This window comes from Cydia fagiglandana, chromosome 9 (assembly GCF_963556715.1).
Source record: "Cydia fagiglandana chromosome 9, ilCydFagi1.1, whole genome shotgun sequence".
Lineage (NCBI taxonomy): Eukaryota > Metazoa > Arthropoda > Insecta > Lepidoptera > Tortricidae > Cydia > Cydia fagiglandana.
The window spans coordinates 739,502-759,530 of NC_085940.1; the positions used below are offsets into that span (position 1 = coordinate 739,502).

General features: G+C 36.1%; 1 protein-coding gene and 1 non-coding gene across 2 annotated transcripts in view; one reads left to right on the top strand and one right to left on the bottom strand.

The window, feature by feature from the left end:
* LOC134667106 (homeobox protein unc-4-like) overlaps positions 1–20,029 on the top strand; it is an 83,225-nt gene that overhangs the window by 34,603 nt on the left and 28,593 nt on the right. The window lies entirely within an intron of this gene.
* On the bottom strand, positions 11,837–11,947 carry LOC134667814 (U6 spliceosomal RNA). Its single transcript, XR_010098694.1, has one exon. It is a non-coding gene; the product is annotated as a U6 spliceosomal RNA (small nuclear RNA).

Here is a 20,029-nt window from a genome sequence, read left to right on the forward strand (position 1 = left end):
GTGTAAACGCTGTCATTAAACAGCTGTACCGATATTCGGAACCTAAGAATAATATTGAAGCATGTTTGTTATCGCCTGGTGGTGGGAAGACGCCAAACCAATGTGATTATACATATCCTATGATATACTTATTATGTGTATGTAATATAATTATATTATAAATGTAGTACACCCTTTATTGTAACACCAATGAGGAGAGAGATATTTAGTAAAGTATACAATTTGATAGGTACATTTTGTATAATTAACATAGGTATATATGCCATTAAATAAATAAATAAATACTATAGGACAATTTTACACAGATTGACCTAGTCCCACAGTAAGCTCAATAAGGCTTGTGTTGTGGGTACTAGACGACGAAATATATAATATACACATATCTATAAACTAGACGGGCCCGCGGCTCCGCTCGCGTAAATGAAATATAGAGTTTATCTTATGTTTATTTAACTGCCGACATTACTATGTACATAATAATTAATAACACAGTCAGACAGGGTTGGATATATATGCAACCTTGCCAGGGTTTATAACTGTGATATCCCATTTCTTATTTAATTGTAGTCGTTACTTGGATAACTTAATTCGCAAATTTCTCAAAAAATGATGTGATTTGATGAATAAAAGGCAAGATTGTATCTTTTCATCTACGTAGGTATTTGTGACGTTCCACGGCAAAAGGTACTTTATGGCGGCTGCCGATTACGTCGCATAGCGCCGCAATAATATTGGAGCGATGCTATTATTAACGAATAATAGCGTAAGCGCCAACCACCATAAGGTACGTTTACCTGTGGGACGTCACATTTATAACAACTTGTTTCAACATAAAATTATTCTTTATTTTTATAAGCCTAGTTCCAAAACGTTCATTAGATTAATTTCCGCCTTAAGAATAATATGGACGATCACCGCCCATAAATCGATAATCGCCTTTTCATACAAACGTAGTCCCCATTTCCCTTTCTGGATATTAACATTACTTACTACGGCTACGGTGATGCAACGACCCAAAGTGAGTCCTGGCCTCCGACTCCAGATCACGCCATGTTTCTCGGTCTTGCGATAGCTCTCGCCAGTCAGCATGGCGGAGGTTGGGCAGGTCTAGAGCAACTACGTCGTTTCAGCGGTACCTAGGACGTCCATCGGCTGTCTCCCACTTCGTTGTCCCAAGTACGCTCTCGGCACGATCCTCTCCCATTCTCTTTGTGTCCGATAGCTCAATAGTGGGACCGGATTTTTGCACGAAAAGTTTTGATAATTCTAAAGTTGAAAAAGTGATACTTATCTGATATAGGACATATTTTTAAGCATATATGCTATATATGATGAAAAGTTAGAACGAGCGTTAGATATAAATTAGGTATTTATATATTTTTAGTAATGATTTTTTAATATTGAATTAAAGTGCAATGTTTAAGTTCCATTGTTTATAATATGTATGACGCTTTATAATGTAAAATTATTAGAAATTTTTTTAACGTGCTTCTTTGTCAAACTACAATTAGCTTATTATTTTGTCGATATTGAATTAAAGTTTAATAAATCCACAACAACATATCTAAATTTATAAGTTAATAGGCAAGCTAAAAAGCTAGAAGAATAAGATATATGCTTTAGAATTAATATGCGTTTTTTATCCTATAAGATCTAATATTGAATTAGAGTCTGTAAAAATAAGTCTATTACTATAAAATAATATATGCAGCGTATATATGGAAAGTAAGAAATTTCTGTGTGTAGCTTGCATTGTAATAGTAAAATCTAGTTAAAAAGGCGCGAAATTCATAGATACGCCGCGCTGGTCCGTCCGTCACCGGCGCGGCGCTCGAGAGCCTATCATAGCCTACCTATACCTCGCCCCTCGCCCCACCTCCCGCTCAGTAACACTGTCTGTCTTTTCTTATCATTCATTTGTTTGTTTACCGTGCACATATATAAATTATATGCGGACATTACGTGAAATTAAAATATCTTATTAAGTAAAAATACCTACAGCTGGTCAATCGGATCTTGTCAGTAGAAAGAGGCGGCAAATTTAAAAATGTAGGCGCGAAGGGATATTGTTCCATAGAAAATTTGAATTTCGCGCCTTTTTTTAGTGACAAGATTTGCTTGACCAGCTATATTTCATTATCTTGACTAATATTGTAATAAAAATGTACAAGATATTCACAACTATTTTTTACTATAAAATAAAATAATCTTTATTGCAACTTTGAGTTGTTACATAACATTGGTTCCTGGCTCTCAAAGTAGGTTTCCCTGTGTCTCAAGAGCCAGTTCCTTCCCAATTACAAGCGTAGGTAATGTTACAATGTTAGACATTTTATATGACATATTAACAATATTAAAATTAATTTTAAAGAAAGATGAAACTGTGATGTGTGTGTACGCGCGCGTGTGTGAGTATTCTGTGTCTGATTTTTAGAATATGTGTGTGTTTCTGTGTGTTTACGCGCGTGTGTGTCTGGTTATTTTAGAATGTATGTACTAGAACACGCATCGTAATAGCTCTTCTGCTTCAGTATAACTCTAATTAATTAATTTTTTTGTTAATTTGGATTTTAACCAAATCTTAATTTTGTTTTTTAATTGAAAATTACTAATGTTGTTTATATTAAGGGTTTTGTGTGCTTTGTTATATAAGTATGGTGCCAAAAATGAAAAATGCCTTTTAGACCATGCACTATTACAGCGAGGTACGGGGTAGTGAGCTATGCGTTTGTTGCCAAATGTGATTGTAGGGGCTATTAGTCTGTGGTATCTGCGTAATGTTTGATAAATGATAAAACTATACATAGTTTGTCAAAGGACTGTCTCATTTCAAACATAGACAGGGAGAATCATCTTACTATCTTTGACTTACACTAGTACTAGCACCCAAAAGAAAAGGATGAATATAGTTTTTTGTTTTTATTTACTGACAAATTGGTTTGACCAACTATACCTATTTCTGGTTCCTATTGTCATGTCCTGTCCTATTCAACGTCAATATCATAATATGTATATTATAAACCAACTGCTCAATATTACACGGTATACATCCTGAATATACAATAAGGTAAGTGGCCTCACTTACCTTATTGTATATTCCGTGTGGGCCGTATATGCCTATATACAGCCCACCTTAAATTAAAATGTTTTTTTTTTTTAATAAACAGGATATGAAGTATGAGAAACTCACTCAAATAGGTTTCTCATTTATTTAAGTTTCTTCATTATACCAAAATAGTTATAAAAATATTACGATACTCTTGGAAAATATACCTTTTATAAAAGTCCTATTATGGGCCTTATTGAACACTACCAGTGTATTACTTAATCCCGCAAAAAATAATCATTTTGACAGTAGGTAATAACAGATTTTATTGTTTTTAACTTAAGAGTTAGACATATACAAATAACAATATTTGATACTTCATAACAGGAGGATTTATTTATAATAAGTGAAAATAATTATTTTGGGTCTTAATAACTAAAGATATAAAAATTGTCTATTTTACGCGAAAATAGTAGGTAACTAAACATAAATCTTTATTAGTTACAGTAGTCTCATCCTTTAACATCTGGGGGCACGGCAGTGCCCCCGCCAAGACGAGAAAAGCGCAAGGGCACTATCTACCTTTTCTCGAAGCGCTTTGTCGTTTTTTGGAACCCTCATAACTTGGGGTTGGATTATACCAGATAAACAAAGTTCTCGGACTTATTAAGCATATCAATTGCATAGCTCTTATACTTTAGATTTTATTCATATCTAAAAACTTCGATTTCGTCACTGACTCACTCACTTGATGATCATCAATACCGGGTACTTCCTGAAGTCCTCTAAGAAGCTGAAATTTGGTATGTAAGATAGTTTTAGTACACAACAACAAATAAATTCAAAAAAAAATTATCCCTAAGGGGATGAAGATGGGGTTTAATTTTGTATGGGAAATCAATAATCACTGAACCGATTTAGTTGAAATTTGGTATGTAGATAGGTATTGTTATGGGGAAGGATATAGAATAGATTTCAACCTCAAAGTTTACCCTTACGGGATGAAGGCAGATTTCAACCCCAAAGTTTACCCTTACGGGGTGAAGGGTTTGTATGGGGAATCAGTAAGAAGTACATTGTGTAACAGATGCCCCCAGATACTTATTTCAGGATTTTTAATATTAAATCACCCCCAACCCTTTAAATTAGGGGATGGAAGATTGTCATAAACAACTTACAAAAAGAAGTGAAATCCCATCAAAAACATTTTGATGTAAAATGTTGCCCAAACGAAACCATAAGGCTCGCACTGTCAAAAAGTTATCAGATCTCTTGCTAAGCTTCTAACTTTACTAGCTCTACACCAAAAGTGAGTGGCTTGGCCGTTTCGTTTCTACAAGAACTATTGTATGTAAGTATAATACAAAAACCGCCCAAATGCGAGTCGCACTCGCGTTCCAAGGGTTCTGTACATTACACAATTTTTAACAATATATTTATGAATAAATATATCTGACATTCTTACAATGAGCCCCTTCATTTGATATATATCCCACCAAAAACATAAATGTAAAAAAGGAGAGCCAAGTTCAATACAAAAATTATGCTTGGCTGTGGGGCTCGCCGCAAAAAGAATGGAGATCTAAATGAGTGCCACTGCCAAGTTCTATGCAAAATCCAAATATGTATTTATAGGAACAAAATAACATTATAAACAAGTATTAAACTCTATTTCTTTGCTTTATTGGATACCTATAACAATTGCTGTTATTTTAAAAAATGTGAGATCTTAAAATAGGTTAGATTTGACTTGGCCAGTTTTCATTATATCAATCATTTTATATATATTGTAATTCTGATAAAACCTGGCCAAGCCAAATCTAACCTACTTTAAGATCTCACATTTTTTTAAATAACAGCAATTGTTATAGGTATCCAATAAAACAAAGAAATAGAGTTTAATACTTGTTTATAATGTTATTTTGTTCCTATAAATACATATTTGGATTTTGCATAGAACTTGGCAGTGGCACTCATTTAGATCTCCATTCTTTTTGCGGCGAGCCCCACAGCCAAGCATAATTTTTGTATTGAACTTGGCTCTCCTTTTTTACATTTATGTTTTTGGTGGGATATCAATACTTTTTGTAAAGAAAACTAGGCAGGTATTGAGATTTAATGTTTTTTCTTGTGTTTCCGCTGTATGGTTTTTACTTCTGTTCTTTGTATAATTATGTGGTGCCGCGCGCCGCCGACGACACACCGTTGGCCGGTTGTTTAGAGCGTATTACAAGTTTTTTGTATGGGGACACCACTTATTTTTTGACTAAACTTTATTTAAATATAGCAAATATAATAATACATATATTGGGGTAGTTTCAAATATCTGCTTGTAACGGTTCCAACGCTACAATAAAAAAATATTTTTTTGTATGGGGACCCCCCCCTATTTTTTAACTTTTTTTTTATTTTTAGATTTTTTCCTACGCTTACACACAATAACCGAGCTGGATTCCAAATTTCATCCTTCTAGGTCATCTGGAAGTAGGTTAGGTTTAGGTACTTATATGTCAGTCCCAATAAAAAATGGTTTTTTTGTATGGGGACCCCCCCTATTTTTAAACTTTATTTTATTTTTAGATTTTTTCCTACGGTTACACACAATAACCGAGCTGGATTCCAAATTTAATCCTTCTAGGTCATCTGGAAGTAGGTTAGGTTTAGGTACTTATATGTCAGTCCCAATAAAAAGTGGTTTTTTTGTATGGGGACCCCCCCTATTTTTTAACTTTATTTTATTTTTAGATTTTTTCCTACGGTTACACACAATAACCAAGCTGGATTCCAAATTTCATCCTTCTAGGTCATCTGGAAGTAGGTTAGGTTTAGGTACTATAAGTCATAAGTCAGTCTTAAAATTTACGACTTTTTGACCTTCATACCTTTATAACCGTTTGAGCCAGCTTCATGAAATTTGGGCTTCTAGATATCCTTATGGATATAATTAAACACACGTAGTTTTATGTGTTTACGTCAAAGATGTTTTGAGTTATAGAAGGGTCAAAAGTGGCACCAAGTGGTTCGTGTAATATTACACTCGGCGTTGGCTAGCCAGTTCCTTTGCTTGAACTTGGCTTGACACGCTGCCGCGTGTCTAGATATATATTTTTTTGAATTTCTATTATTTACTTTACATGTATGTCCTTGGGCTATAGACTTACATGTGTATACCAAATTTCAACTTATTGGTGCAGTAGTTGCGGAGCAAATAGGCTGTGACAGACGGACAGCCAGACACACGAGTGATCCTATAAGGGTTCAGTATTTTTCCTTTTGAGGTACGGAACCCTAAAAATAATGAATTTAATAAATTTTTCACCTTATGCCCATGTGGCGGTAGCGAAACAGTCAAGCCACATATTTTGACTAAGGTGTAGAGTTAGTGAAGTTAGGGCTTGTAGAGTTTGAAGCTTGGCTCGACAAGAGATCTGACAACTTTTTGACAGTGCTAGTCTTATGGTTTCGTCTTAGCAACAAAATTTACATGAAAATGTGTTTGGTGGGATATTTTTTTACAGTATAAATATTTATTCGTAACAGTAAGTATTATCTTTTAACATAATTTTTACAGTACATCTGGTGCTACATTACGACACCGGTGCTATAATAAGCACGTTAAAACACTCCCTTTGACCGTGTTTTAAAATTCGTCACTTGTTGCAAAATATCGATTTTACGCAATTCTATCGTAAAAGAAAAGAAAACTAACGAAGAGGTTTTACGCATACTGAAAGTTTTGCGTAACTTTTGAATAAAACCATTTATAACCATAATAATACATTTATTGCTTCTCAAAATGTTTCCCTTTACATTCTATGCACATATATTCACTCGCTCGGACCATTTTTGGAAGCATGAGGCCCAATCACTTGACTGCAATTTTTCGACGTGGTGATGAAACGTAGTAACTGCCTTATCCGGGGTCTTAAATGTCAAACCCCAAATTAAATCCTTAATTTTGGGAAATAGATAGAAGTCACATGGTGCAATGTCTGGATTATAATCCGTATAAGAGACATTTTCCACGTTTTCGTAATTAAAAAATGTTTTTGCCTTTATTGCGGTATCGGTGGACGCATTATTATGACGCAGGAGGATGCGGCTTCTCGGTCGTCTCTCGCGGTCTTTTTCAATGACTGCGAGCACACAAATGGTAGTGTACTGCTCAGTATTTAACGTTCTTTTATTATTTAAAAGTACGGTACAAAAATGTCGCGTTTAAAAAAAACAGACGATCAAAATGTTTGGCAACGCTTTTGGCTTGTTGAACTTGTATGGGCCTCCTGTCACCTTCGAAAGACCCATTGACTGGACTAATGCCTTTTTTCCGGATCGTAGCAGTAAATCCAGGTTTCATCTCCTGTAACGATGTTATATACAGCATTTGAACTTCCTTGCATATACTTACGCAGCATTTCTCGGCACCAGTCAAAAAGTACCTGTTTTTGGACTGAAGTTAATTCGTGAGGAATCCAAAGACAACAAGGCTTCCTGACTTTTAAATATTCTTGTAAAATCTTTTGTATTTGTCTGAACCTATCCCTAATTGTCCTCAAATTTCGTCATAGGTGATTCGTGGGTTTTCTTCAATGAGTCGTCTCACAGTAGCCACGTTTCCTTGAATGATCGCCGTGGACGGTCGACCATCACGAAAATCATTACCTAGAATAATACTGTCTCTACTAAATTCACCATACCAACGCCTCACGATGCTCAGTGTGGTGCTTCAATCCCAAAAGCATTTTGAAGGCAAGCACTACACTCTTGCGGAGTAAGCGAACTTTTAAAATCATAACAAAATCATAGCTCTAAAAATATTTTCGCGTTAAAGCCACGTTCAACGCACTGACTTACTTTGACAAGCCATTAAAAACAAAAGACGATCGATTTGTCGCCAACATTTGTCACATTCCATAATCAAAAGCCTGTATTTTTTTTAAATATACAATTCATAATTTAAATGTTTACCAGTGGCCAATAGTGCAAAACATTCAGTGTGGCCTATGTAGTAGGAGAGAGGGGGAGTTTGTTAAGAACTATAGACAATAGAAGAGGAAGGATGCTTGGGCACCTGATACGACACGACGAATTTATCAAAAATATCATAGAAGGGAAAGTTGAAGCAAACAGGAAGAGGGGAAGACCAAGGAGAGCGTACATGGATCAAATAAAGGAAAAGATCAACGTCGTGTCGTATCGGGCTGTCAAAGAGAAGGCGGAGGACCGCCAAACATGGAAATTCCACCGACCTATGTATTAACAAAAAAAAGTCACTTGTAATTAGTTACTGCCTTTAAAAAGTATAAGTGCCTCAATGTTATTAGACTTTTTGATTCTTTAAAACGTCTTTAGGTCAATAAAGCAAGTGAAAAAATATTAGAGTTAGACCAAGAAAAGTCTGCAGCAATTTTGACAGCCCACACAGTGCAAGTGTTATTTATAAGTCATAATTTCATAGAAGTTTCTTCAAATCGACCTTATTAATAAGAGATTAAAAATATTGAATTTTTTTTTTTTATAGCCTGGCTAAGTGTCCCACTGCTGGGCAAAGGCCTCCCCTCGCTTTCTCCACTCAACCCTGTCTTTTGAAGTTTCCCGCCAATCCGGACAAAATACGTCCAAGTCGTCCCGCCATCTCCTTTTTGGTCTGCCTGCACTCCGACTAGCACCATCTATGGTGTTCCGTGGGTCCCACTCCGTAACCATTTTGGCCCACCTTTCAGGGTGCATGCGGCAGACATGTCATGTTGAAAATTATCTTAAAATATTTTAATCTAATATTTCATCTCATACGTTCAATAAGGCCCGGGACTAGACCTTTTTACCTGCACTGACAGTGGGCCTTCTTAGCAACAAGTACAAATTCAGAATAATTGGGAATAATAGGGAGCAACTGCTATTTTTGAATGCTGGGCCTTGTTACCCGCCGGGCCTCATATGCCTGCACCTCACCTACCTTATTTATTTGTTTTACAAGGGGAAAAGTTGTTGATTAACCGCTCGTGCTAATATTGATACCCAAACAAGCGAAACAATTTTTTTTATTAAATAGGAGGCAAACGAGCAGACGGATCACCTGGTGGTTAGCGATTACCGCCGCCCATGGACACCCGCAACACCAGAAGGGTTGCAAGCACGTTGCCGACCTTTAAGATGGGGGTCTTTGAAGGTTTGAAGGTCGTATCGGACAGTTCATTCCACAGTTTGGCTGTGCGAGGCAGGAAGCACATTCACAAATTCAAACATTCTAAAATTGAACCACGAGCGGAGCGAGTGGTTCGTAAAGTTGAACCTTGAGCGTAGTGAAGGTTTCAAGGGATGAAGGTTAAATAAAATTTTCACCACATCAGCTCGTAAAGGCCCTCTTGATTGTTCGAAACGGATAAGAAAAGTGGAATTTAATTTGATGCAAATTTTGAGTTGTTACCGTAGGTAAATTGGATCAGTTGGTTGGTAATATTGACTTTAAAATGATAAATATTGAATAACGTTAGTTTGAAATTGATTTTATGATAAAGTAAATATTATCGGAGATGATCGCTCTTATAAAATGTATGTCGCTAGTCATTTATAACCTAAAAGCGCCAAATTACGCAAAATTATATTGAAATGACACCTGTGTATTGAATTTGAAGAATACTTTAACAAGGGTAGTTATCTGTATGACAATGCACCTAAAATAATTTTCAAATGTATCTATTATTTCTATACTTAACACGATAACGAATTCTACGTAAACGAAACCGCGGGCAATCCCTAGTACATATAGAAATAAATAAGGGAAGGTAAGTTTCCATTAGTGTACTGTGTAAAATAACTATTTACCATTGATAATAATTTTATAAACGCTTTGCGTATTTTTAAGGGCACCGCGCTAACCGCTAGCCCGCGACCGTCGATCGCTGCCTCCTGCCACGGCGCACAGCGCGGCGCGCGCAAACGCCGCGCGTTTGAAATGTAACTTAATATAAGCTCGGAATGCATACTTACGTATCAGTATTTAGTGTCGCCGTGATTTTATATTTCTAATCTTTTGTGTGAGAAGTAAGATCTTTATTATGACCGTGTAATATTAACTCTACAAACTTTAATTCAATATTGGCTATACTGCTTAACGAGAAATCAATATCTAGACAAGCACATTGTCTACATTTCTAACTTTTTACATGTATACTAAGTTGATAGATAATATCGTAATTTTGCAATATCAGCTACTCTAATTCTGTATTTACATAATAATTCCTGTTTTTACGTTCACCAGAAAGCAGCTGTTCCAGATTTCTAAAAACCGAATATTGTGAATAAATTAAAGTGTTATTGAATATGTTAAAGTTTTTTGTAACTTTAATTTTATATTTACATAGTTATTTAGCAAAAATTGAAAATTTAAATATGGCCGAACGCTCCACCTAAAATTTTCTAACTTTTTACATGAATGTTATTTAACATGCTTACAATAACATATCAAAAAAGAAAAAACTTTAATGTTATCAAAACCCATTTTTGTTCCACCGCTGGTCTACGAGCCACGGAAGCTCAGCCGCTTTGGTCTCTCCAATACCCAAATATATCGCCAAATATATCGGAACACATTTTTATTATTTCTATGGCAACAAAGTTATATTACGATATATTTGGCTACTTTAGCCGTCACTATCTATTTCATACTGACTGTACATTTGCTTTATGAATGTGTAGTCGCCATTAGATATATATCGTAGCCACCAAGGTCGCTCAAAAATATCTGAACATACACTTTGATTACATTATACATAATTTACATGGTTCAGATATTTGTGAATACCTCATCCGCTCCGATATATCTGATGGTGACTTTCAGCAAGAAGAAAAATCTTACCTGGTCGAGTCGTATCTTATTACGCGAGAAAACAATTCCCGAATTGATTATATCTCTAAAGTCATCCCTTGAACTGATGGACTTCATATTAACGTATCAACTTTTTATTTTTGGGCTTTCTCGGCAGCCCGTTCCCCGGACGAATGGCAATGGTTGCCGAAGCCATAAAAGTCATCTGAATAATATAACTCGAAAATAAATTTAAAACAACGAAATGCAAATTATTAGTAATATGACAGAAGTCATTCGTATGGGGGCTACGAAGGTTGACATTGACAGCACTTTTTATTTTACTTCGAGTAAAAAAAGCCGAAATCACTGCATACCAACATAACAAACATAATTTTGGTTATTTGAAGATCGAAACGAAACCAACAGAGTTTCCGAAAATGGCCGATAGTCGTAAAATGAAGAATGTTATGAAAATTTCTTTTGCTTATTGTAAGTTAAATACGCATCGAAAGCGATAGTTTTTATGCTCTAGTTATATTCTCATATTTAGATAATAGATTAGAACAGCTTTTTCTTATCATACGTGCGTCTTATTCGTGAAACGTGTTAAAAACTTTTTTAGAAATTTGTAAGGTGCCATCTCTCTTCTTCCCTCGTTTTTTATCCCGTTCTGGTTTTTCGATTTTATATATATGATTTGCATTTGTGACCACCTGACGAAGCCTGCGTTGTGGATATCCTACCTAAAAATTTGATCATATTTTTATAGATGTTAAATAAAGACTTAGATAAAAAATTATATATATGTGAAGTGTAATTAAATCCAAAATAACAACTACATGCAAAAGTTCTTTTCCTTAATCTTTTAAGCTATAGGTAAGTAAGTACCTGCTAAATTATTTATTTAAGTACCTACCTACATTTTTACCAATATTTTATTCAAAATCAAACATCTAGTTGGAAAGAAATAAGTAGGTAGATAAAGAGTGAAATATTTCACGATTTCGTATGTCATTCTTGCGCAGAGCCATGCTAATCTCTCTCTGTTTCTAGTCAAATTTAAGTATATGAATTATGAATTGCCGAAGTACTAACCCACAATGGGATGTAGGTTTGTTCGTTACCTTGTATCTCTTTTTATCAGCACTTTTATTACTAAAAGTTTATTTGTGACGTCCCGCGATAAAGGTACCTTATGGCGGCTGGCGCTTATGCCGCATAGCGTTGCAATAATATTGGAGCGGCGTTAATAATAGCGTAAGCGCCAATCGCCATAAGGTACCTTTATCCGCAGGATGTCACATTCTGCTATATTATACTAACCCTGAACGGGATAAAAAGACAAATTGCTGATAGATACTTAGACAGATGAAACCTCCTCGCCATATCATAGTCTACCTTAATACGTAGGTTCTACGTAACGCGTATTAACTAGCCGTACCATTCGTATTCGAAAACACAAATCACTTGAAAACTGAAGGGTATGCCATTCACCATTTAAGTATTCAAATTTCAAACCTTATTATACACACAGAAAGATTTAAACTAACAGGACTCAGAAGAGACTTCATGTAGTATGTAATGGTAACACGTGCACGCTTTACTAACTCGATGTGTTTTTAAAGATATGTACTTCAGTATTTTCATTGGCATAGCCACGGTGCACGCAGGCAGCCTTTGAAAACACTTTCACGTCATATCATGGCATAAGCCGTTAGAAACTGTTTTTCACCACACCAGCTCGGAAAGGCTTACTTTGCACTTCAAAAACTAAGAGCAAACTTACATTTTAATCACAAGTGAGGCAAAGTAATCAAATGCAAATTTTGAGTTGTTTTGTTATGTTTGCTGGTAGAATTGACTTTTAAATCATGATTTTGGATGATAAATATTTAATAACATTCATTTGTATTTGATTATTACATTTAATATTTGCTTCAGGTTGATGTAGTGAAAGATTTTGTGTTTCAATTGGGGCAAATTTTGTTTAACCCTCGTGCTTTGAAACCCTCGCAACGCTCAAGATTCCATGTTTCGAATATTGATACTCGCAATATTAGCACGAGCGGTTAAACAATAACTTTGCCCCCTTGTAAAATAAATAACTATTTCAATATAGTCAGCTAAACTGAGGTACAAATTCAAAAACTCACCAGTAATTTAGCTTCACGACCTTCTAGATGGAAAAACAGCAAGCCAATGACTTGAAAATTTGCCTTGAATAACTGACAAAGCAACCTGCCTGTGTGGTGGGAGTGTAGGAGCGAGGGACGTATATGCTAGAAAGGAGCAATACGACCTACGACAGTGTTGCCACTCTCAATTTGAGATGCAATGGATAGTTGTTTGGTCGGATACCGGGTATTCGGCCTGACCATCGGCCGGCGGAATAATACCTACATTTCGGTTTTTAGGTGCGCATTGTGCAGGTTTTAACCTGTTTCGTGGTGAACGTTGGCGCGGACTCATTTCTATGTTCGAAATGAGTAGGTACCTACGCGTGCAAGTGAGTGGATGTGGATTTTTAAATTGTTTTGAAATAATAAACGAGTAAGTACAATATGACCGTGACTGTTTCTTAAATCCAATTTGTTTACTCTGAAATCTAGCAAAGTTAATATCCGGTATTCGGCCGGATAGTGGGTCACTAATGTCACTATCCGGTGCATCTCTACTCTCAATATTATTCTGAGGTTCCAAATATCGGTACAGTTGTTTAATTGTTGCTTAATTTGGAGATTGACCCCAATTTCATTTCTGATCAAATCGGTCGATTTGATCATCCCGTCTGGACTCCACTTAACAGCCGTAACACATTAGCGCGCGCGCGTAACACGGTGCGCCAAACCATAGCCTGATGTCATGTAGGTATGTACTTAGTCCAAAATTATGTTATTTATATGCAATATATGCATTGAACGTTAAATCTGAACCAATTCGATTACTATTCTATAGTGAATCAGCATGACTTGAAAAAGCGCGGCAAATTTAAAACATGTATGTAAAAACCATTTAAGGTTTCAATAGCCCTCATAGACCTGACTTTTATCTCGATATCGTAATTTTCTAGCGACAAACCCATTATCTATACAAAACTGTCGCAAAAATGTTATCGCTTGTATATCGTGGTACAGGATAGGATGGAGCCATAGACTTACTACTTGCTTGCAGGTATCGTAATCAAACAAAGTGCTTGCTAAGTAGCTAAATACGCGCAATGTATTTTTATGTCAAAAATAATGTATTTATTTAATGTTAATTTAGTATGAATTATATAGTAAATATATGTATATTGTTTTATCCACAAATATGAACAATTGTAGTTAATTTACAAAACATAATTTATACGGCCACAAATAAAATATTAAATGCTTCTAAAGTCTGTTTGATTATTTCTACATTGGAAACGAAGTCATTTCAAATTATAAAAACATTAACTGAACACCTTATTGCTACCTGCATTCACCGCTCGCCGCTCAGCTACCCCCTGACGAATACCACGGCCTTACGTTTTATGACAGGACTCTGAGTCAGGGGAGTGGCACACTTGGTCCGCCATTTTAGTCAGTCATTCCATGTTCGGGTGCGCTTGCGTTCAGTCGAGTTTTGGAATATTACTGCAAATTTTTGTTGTTTGTTAATTTGTTGGTTATGGTGTCGACTTTTATTGCCCTAGTCGCCAAAATAAATGATGTTACTTAGTGAAATTTTAACCGACACCACACGGTAAAAATAAGTTTAACAATAATTACTTAGTTAAAAATCGAGTAAAAACGGTATTTCTAATACTTAACTTATATTTTTTGCTATTCAATTAAAGAGTACTAACAAAATCCTAACTCAATTAATTAGTGCAAATATTTTAAGGTTTGCGATTCCTGCTCGGCCTTGCGTCGTAAGGTGCCCGGTACCACTGTATTGCAGCAATAACTAGAAATGCTTACTTTGGGGAACATTAGCAACTGTCGTTTTTGATAATTACATTTTAGTGGTGAGGGGTGGTACTTAAATGACCGCTATTGAAACCTTAAATGGTTTAAACTTATAGGCGCGAAGATTTGAAATCCCTAAGAAAATTTTAATTTCGCGTCTTTTTCTGCTATCAAATTATGTGTGTTTCGGTATAATAGCCCAATATAATTGGCCTATTATTGTATTAAATTTAACGCGCACGCAAAGACGGAAAGCCTGCAATTATATAAAATTTACTTTCTTATTTACAGCACTCTTGCCCAGATTAAAGCTGATAAGTAGTTCGAATCTATTAGTCTCCCATATTTTTTAATTTCACTGGTACATATGTCTTGACCGAGTAAATAGTAAATATACTAAATACTTTTTTAAATATTCGCGCTCGGGGCGGGGGGAAGTTTCATCGTTCCGCCGCCCGCTCCATGCAACGACCAATCGCGTTAGCTCGCTGGCTCGTGCGCGGCAATTTTAAAGCAACGATAACGTTTTTGATGGTTTTTTGTGTTATGAATCATATTTCAAGCCGATTTTTACAGTATTCGACGATCGAGAACTCATAACGAAAATCCCATATGATATTGATCTATTACCATTTTTAACCAGGAAATTAAAGCACAACCCCATAAAACCCACCATACGGTATTATTTAGTGTACGATTAAATTGCAACGCTTGTACTTATTATAATTTGGAAATAATTAGAGAAAAAATAGCCTATTACCATTTTTGAGGACGGAAATATACTGAATTTAATAATAACCGTAGGTTACTTACTTTAAATGTAGGATACATAATTATTTTTTGTGTGATTCATGCTTAATGTTATAAATCAAATATTTCTCTATGAGTATTAATTTAAAAAATGTTATTAATATTTTTTACAAATTTTCTGTGATTTTTTATATTTTTAAATTTTTTTTTAAATACCTAAATGTAATATATTTATTTGGATTATGTGTCGACGTAATCACTAGATTTATTGTCTGTCCCATACACCGAATAGTTCAGCTATTACTAATTATTTCCATTCCGCCATACTAGCCGATTGTATCTTTCTTGGGCTAAATTGACAGTTTGATCGTTATCGTATGGTGGTGGGCTACAGGCCAATCTCAACTGATTCTCGTGTAATTTCATGGCCAAGTTCGATACTTAAAGGATTTTATTATAATTCGGTTTTTTTTTAATAGTGGAGCCATGAGGAACGATTAATGTTATTGCAAAATTTAGAGACTTATAAATAGGGCACATTGCTCGTAAAGCCGCTGACCACAGGAGATAGGTTCTTAACTGGCCACTACGTACGAAAAATAGAGCCTTGAAAATACCTCCTACAAGTTGTACCTACTGACGGTCTGCTCAGGATCGCAAAATAAAAGAAAGACAGAAATTGAACGAGGAATCTTGTGATAAATAGGTCTTTGAACCTGTAGAGAACACCTTTTAGCCAAGCGAAAATATAAATAGCGCAACCAAAAGAGCAAAACTATTGTTTTTCACCTGAACTTATACAAAACTAATGATCTGGCCGACTAGCCGACTAGTCGGCCGACTAATCGGCCATTCGAGCGCCGATTAGTCGGCTAGTCGGCCAAATCAACAGTCGGTACATCACTACTTAAAATACACCGACGGACATGAAAATTACAATTCAACATGGGTTGACTAAATAGAGTAGGAATAGACCCGGTGTACCGGTGATATGCTACCTAAGTGTGACAGTACGTATTGACAAGTGTGACAATGGGGAGGGGGCTCTACAATTTTGTGTGTTGTAATTAGGGATGTCACGAATATTCGGCAACTATTCGGTACTCGGGCTTTTCGGCCACTTTGCCGAATATTCAGCCGAAGTGGTCGTATATCGATCCAGGTGACAATAAAATTAAACTAATCCTTACTTAAGTTGATCTACAAAAGCGACATGTTCCTAAATACATGAGTAATACCCAGTTTAAATAGATATAAACAACCGTAAACATGAATACGTATAAATAAGCGAGTGTAGGTACCGCTGCGCAGTGTGCGCTGTGATACTTGAATTAAGTCATTAGCGGTGCGCCTGCGCCGAACAGGTTCGGACTCGGCACACTATTATTTACGCTTAATAATAATTAGCTGTGTGCAAAATGTGTCGCCAGCAAACTAAAAGTGACAACAAATAGTGACTTTGTAATAGTTGTGACGTTAGGTATAAATATGTATTGAACTGGGTCACTCACGCACGCTCCATAACGAGTAGCTTCAACGGGAGCAGGCGGACTGACGCAAACTGTGGCCCGTTTTAATATAGTTCAATAGGTCTGTGTCTCGCGGGAGTTTTGTTATTAAAACTGCTAATCTTTGTACTTGTATGCAATCGAAATATGTGTCAGGTTATTACGTGAGTTATCTTGCAGGTTTGCTTGGCTGCTTATTATCTGTTTATGCGTGTTAAACTGGATTAAACGAGCACCATCATGGCCACGCAATTTTTCTTTCCTAAAAACATGAGGTCAAGATTATTGATTTCGAGATGAACCAGCAAACATACTTTTTAATAATTGAATACTCAATTTAGAGAAACAGTATTAAAAGTCCTTATGTCACGCGACTACGTTACATAACAATCTAATGCAATTATATAAATAACGGTTTATTACAACACTAAAACCATCATCAATTCAATTCAGTTTCATTTATTTTAGGACCAACTGAGATCATTTTTGTTAGTACTTACGACCATGATTTAAAAAATTTTAAAAGTGCACTCACAAAACGGTGAAACGAAACTGTAAAACACGTGTGAATTTTCAGAAATCAACTGCAACTATTTTAATTCGATTCCGAAAACCCGATCATTGGTGTGAACATTATACCTAATTATCGGGCTTGTTCCACATTAACAAACCGCTGTTTTAAAAGGGTGTAGGTGTACTTTAAATTGGTAGGTTTATATAGCCTTTTGAATCGGTATTGTGATACAATTTCCCGAATTAAACCGGAGTGCGGTCGAGTCCGGACCTGGGCTCGATTGATTCTTGGTAATATTCGTCGGTTTTTTCGTGAGACGAGCAGTTTTATTGACACTTTCGGCGAAAACGTGATTAATACGGTTTCAGGAAATTGCGGTTTAGTTTTGAATAACTACAGTAGGTACCATTAAGTACATACCTGTACACGGAGGCTTATTTTAATTGCAAAAACAGGTTATTAATGTGATCTGGATTTGTTATCATTTTTTCTGTTTAAAAAAATAATAATTTGTTTGTGATTTTTTATGTCCTTTTTTTATTCTACAAAAGGACAACATATTCTACAACCTACAGGACGCGGACGGTAGGGGAAATCTATCATATTTTTCCAGAAAAAGTAAGGTTGCCGACTGATAGTGAAAATCTGGTAACTACTACCAAGAACAACATAAACGGGACGCTTTCTATAGTTTGCTTTGAAGTGTATCTTATGAACTTGAAATATTTGTATAGAGCCAGCCCCTACTCACTCTTGCATGTTTTACTGCACTCTTGGGATGTAAACTGCAAAGTCACCTTAACTATTGTTCTTTGTAATAAGGTTGATATTTGTATGTAGGGATTTTTCTTAAAGAGAGACGTGTGGACTGTTTGAAGATTTTGTGGCGGCTCCTCTAGCTGTCACTGCCAACGCCGTGCCACAATATTCTAACAGATGGCGTTAGGAAGCTAAGAACGCACAAACTACTAAGAAGATACTACGTCTATAGTTCGTTTTTTTTAGCATTAGAAAGAACTACAAAGAAGTTAAGCGATCTTGACATGTCTTTTAATTGAAAAACGCTTTTAAAAAATCGGTAACTATTATTTATGAAAGCAGAAGATTATAAATGATCGTATTAGATTCATCATTGTTACATATTTGCATAGAGCGCTGGTGGCCTAGCGGTAAGAGCGTGCGACTTGCAATCCGGAGGTCGCGGGTTCAAACCCCGGCTCGTACCAATGAGTTTTTCGGGACTTATGTACGAAATATCATTTGATATTTACCAGTCGCTTTTCGGTGAAGGAAAACATCGTGAGGAAACCTGCATACATCTGCGAAGAAATTCAAAGGTGTATGTGAAGTCCCCAATCCGCATTGGGCTAGCGTGGGGACTATAGCCCAAGCCCTCTCGCGCTCGAGAGGAGGCCTGTGCCCAGCAGTGGGACGTATATAGGCTGAGATGATGATGACATATTTGCCGTAACTTATTTTTTAAATGTCTTTTTCAATTAAAAGACACATCAAGATTGTTTACCTTATTTCTAATGCTAAAAAAAACGAACTATAGATTTCTAGAAGGCAATTAGTATGTAAGACCTACATCGCGCTTACGGAGTTATAATGTCAGTTTCCATATACATATATAACTTCCGACCAACTCTCAGCGGACTTCGGTCCCCAGGCATAACACCCGCCTGGAGAGAGTACTCTCTATTGCCTCTCTACCTTCTTCAGTGGAATTTGTAAATTAATGTAAATAATTATTGTAAATATACTTGTACATACTTGTACATATTTACTACAATTTATTTGCGACTGATTTTGACACATACATGCATACATTAACACGATCACTCACACATGCTTAAAACGCATCCAAAAAACCTAACCCTGAATATGGGTTAGAAGTTAAAACTATAACGCCTTCAGGTTCATTCATAATTTAGTGTATTTAATATTTTTTAGGGTTCCGTACCCAAAGGGTAAAACGGGACCCTATTACTAAGACTTCGCTGTCCGTCCGTCCGTCCGTCCGTCCGTCCGTCCGTCCGTCCGTCCGTCTGTCCGTCTGTCTGTCACCAGGCTGTATCTCACGAAACGTGATAGCTAGACAGTTGAAATTTTCACAGATGATGTATTTCTGTTGTCGCTATAACAACAAATACTAAAAACAGAATAAAATAAAGATTTAAGTGGGGCTCCCATACAGCAAACGCGATTTTTGACCAAAGTTAAGCAACGTCGGGCGTGGTCAGTACTTGGATGGGTGACCGTTTTCTTTTTGCATTTTTTCGGTTTTTTTTAGCTTTATGGTACGGAACCCTTCGTGCGCGAGTCCGACTCGCACTTGCCCGGTTTTTATGTTTATCTAATGGCATGCTATTATCAGTACAACCTCAGTACGAGTAGATACTAAAAATAAAATTGTGAAATGCCTGTGACTACATAAATAGGCTTAATTGAGCAGGTTTTATGCTTCTC